At 45.9% G+C, this 2,450-nt stretch overlaps 3 non-coding genes and 7 pseudogenes across 3 annotated transcripts; all 10 read left to right on the forward strand.

Moving 5' to 3' along the window:
- LOC142154504 (5S ribosomal RNA) overlaps positions 1-77 on the forward strand; it is a 119-nt pseudogene extending 42 nt beyond the window's left edge.
- Positions 78-157: 80 nt separating this feature from the next.
- Positions 158-276, forward strand: LOC142156418 (5S ribosomal RNA). Its single transcript, XR_012692484.1, has one exon. It is a non-coding gene; the product is annotated as a 5S ribosomal RNA (ribosomal RNA).
- An 81-nt stretch (positions 277-357) lies between these two features.
- Positions 358-475, forward strand: LOC142155083 (5S ribosomal RNA; annotated as a pseudogene).
- An 81-nt stretch (positions 476-556) lies between these two features.
- On the forward strand, positions 557-675 carry LOC142153805 (5S ribosomal RNA; annotated as a pseudogene).
- A 238-nt stretch (positions 676-913) lies between these two features.
- LOC142156369 (5S ribosomal RNA) lies at positions 914-1,032 on the forward strand. Its single transcript, XR_012692436.1, has one exon. It is a non-coding gene; the product is annotated as a 5S ribosomal RNA (ribosomal RNA).
- An 82-nt stretch (positions 1,033-1,114) lies between these two features.
- Positions 1,115-1,233, forward strand: LOC142153472 (5S ribosomal RNA). The gene has a single exon (XR_012691533.1). It is a non-coding gene; the product is annotated as a 5S ribosomal RNA (ribosomal RNA).
- Positions 1,234-1,312: 79 nt separating this feature from the next.
- Positions 1,313-1,431, forward strand: LOC142155000 (5S ribosomal RNA; annotated as a pseudogene).
- An 80-nt stretch (positions 1,432-1,511) lies between these two features.
- On the forward strand, positions 1,512-1,630 carry LOC142154748 (5S ribosomal RNA; annotated as a pseudogene).
- A 468-nt stretch (positions 1,631-2,098) lies between these two features.
- LOC142153576 (5S ribosomal RNA) lies at positions 2,099-2,217 on the forward strand (annotated as a pseudogene).
- Positions 2,218-2,296: 79 nt separating this feature from the next.
- On the forward strand, positions 2,297-2,415 carry LOC142154090 (5S ribosomal RNA; annotated as a pseudogene).
- Positions 2,416-2,450: the final 35 nt, after the last annotated feature.

Genomic DNA, 2,450 nt, shown 5'->3' on the forward strand with positions numbered 1-2,450 from the left:
TCTTGGAAGCTAAGCAGGGCTGGGCCTGGTTAGTACTTAGATGGGAGACCACCTGGAAATACTATGTGCTGTAGGCTTTTTTTTTTCTCTCTTGCTCCGGCCTCCTTCAATGCTGGTTTTGAGATGTATAATAGATGTAGGTCAATAGGAAACCAATACCTACAGCCACACTACCCTGAACAAGCCCAATCTCGTCTGATCTTGGAAGCTAAGCAGAGCCGGGCCTGGTTAGTACTTGGATGGGAGACCACCTGGGAATACCAGGTGCTGTAGGCCTTTTTTTCTTCTCACTTGTTCCGGCTTCCTTCAATGCTGGTTTCTAGATGTATAAGAGATGTAGGTCAATAGGAAAACAATACCTACAGCCACACCACCCTGAACAAGCCCAATCTCGTCTGATCTTGAAGCTAAGCAGGGACAGCCCTGGTTAGTACTTGGATGGGAGACTACCTGGGAATACCAGGTGCTGTAGGCCTTTTTTTCTTCTCTCTTGTTCCGGCTTCCTTCAATGCTGGTTTCTAGATGTATAAGAGATGTAGGTCAATAGAAAACAAATACCTACAGCCACACCACCCTGAACAAGCCCAATCTCGTCTGATCTTGGAAGCTAAGCAGGGACAGCCCTGGTTAGTACTTGGATGGGAGACCACCTGGGAATACCAGGTGCTGTAGGCTTTTTTTTTTCTCTCTTGTTCCGGCCTCCTTCAATGCTGGTTTTGAGATGTATAAGAGATGTAGGTCAATAGGAAACCAATACCTACAGCCACACCACCCTGAACAAGCCAATCTCATCTGATCTTGAAAGCTAAGCAGGTCCGGGCCTGGTTAGTACTTTTTTTTTTCTCTCTTGTTCTGGCTTCCTTCAATGCTGGTTTTAAAATGTATAAGTGATGTAGGTCATTAGAAAACCAATACCTACAGCGACACCACCCTGGACAAGCCCAATCTCGTCTGATCTTGGAAGCTAAGCAGGGCCGGGCCTGGTTAGTACTTGGATGGGAGACCACCTGGGAATACTAGGTGCTGTAGGCTTTTTTTTTTTTCTCTCTTGTTCCGGCTTCCTTCAATGCTTGTTTTTAGATGTATAAGAGATGTAAGTCAATAGGAAAACAATACCTACAGCCACACCACCCTGAACAAGCCCAATCTCATCTGATCTTGGAAACTAAGCAGGGACGGGCCTGGTTAGTACTTGGATGGGAGACCACCTGGGAATACCAGGTGCTGTAGGCCTTTTTTTTTCTCTCTTGTTCCGGCTTCCTTCAATGCTGGTTTTAAGATTATAAGAGATGTAGGTCAACACAAAACCAATACCTGCAGCTACACATCTCTGAACAATCCCAATCTCGTTTGATCTTGGAAGCTAAGCAGGGCCGGACCTGGTTAGTACTTTGATGAGAGACCACCTGGGAATACCAGGTGCTGTAGGCCTTTTTTTTTCTCTCTTGTTCCGGCTTCCTTCAATGCTGGTTTTGAGATGTATAAGAGATGTAGGTCAATAGAAAACCAATACCTACAGCCACACCACCCTGAACAAGCCCAATCTCGTCTGATCTTGGAAGCTAAGCAGGGCCGGGCCTGGTTAGTACTTGGATGGGAGACGACCTGGCAATACCAGCTGCTGTAGGCCTTTTTTTTTATCTCTCTTGTTCCGGCTGCCTTCAATGCTGGTTTTGAGATGTATAAGAGATGTAGGTCAATAGAAAACCAATACCTACAACCACTCCACCTTGAACAAGCACAATTTCGTCTGATCTTGAAAGATAAGCAGCACCGGGCCTAGTTAGTACTTGAATGGGAGACCACCTGGGAATACCAGTTGCTGTAGGCCTTTTTTTCTTCTCTCTTGTTCCGGCTTCCTTCAATGCTGGTTTCTAGATGTATAAGAGATGTAGGTCAATAGGAAAACAATACCTACAGCCACACCACCCTGAACAAGCCTGATCTTGAAGCTAAGCAGAGCCAGGCCTGGTTAGTACTTGGATGCGAGACCACCTGGGAATACCAGGTGCTGTAGGCTTTTTTTTTCTCTCTTGTTCGGCCTCCTTCAATGCTGGTTTTGAGATGTATAAGAGATGTAGGTCAATAGGAAACCAATACCTACAGTCGCACCACCTTGAACAAGCCCAATCTCGTCTGATCTTGAAAGCTAAGCAGGGCCGGGCCTGGTTAGTACTTGGATGGGAGACCACCTGGGAATACCAGGTGCTGTAGGCCTTTTTTTTTCTCTCTTGTTCCGGCTTCCTTCAATGCTGGTTTTGAGATTATAAAAGATGTAGGTCAACACAAAACCAATACCTACAGCTACACATCTCTGAACAATCCCAATCTCGTTTGATCTTGGAAGCTAAGCAGGGCCGGACCTGGTTAGTACTTTGATGGGAGACCACCTGGGAATACCAGGTGCTGTAGGTTTTTTTTTTTCTCTCTTGTTCCGGCTTCCTTCAATA

This window comes from Mixophyes fleayi, chromosome 4, assembly GCF_038048845.1.
Source record: "Mixophyes fleayi isolate aMixFle1 chromosome 4, aMixFle1.hap1, whole genome shotgun sequence".
NCBI classification, from domain to species: domain Eukaryota; kingdom Metazoa; phylum Chordata; class Amphibia; order Anura; family Limnodynastidae; genus Mixophyes; species Mixophyes fleayi.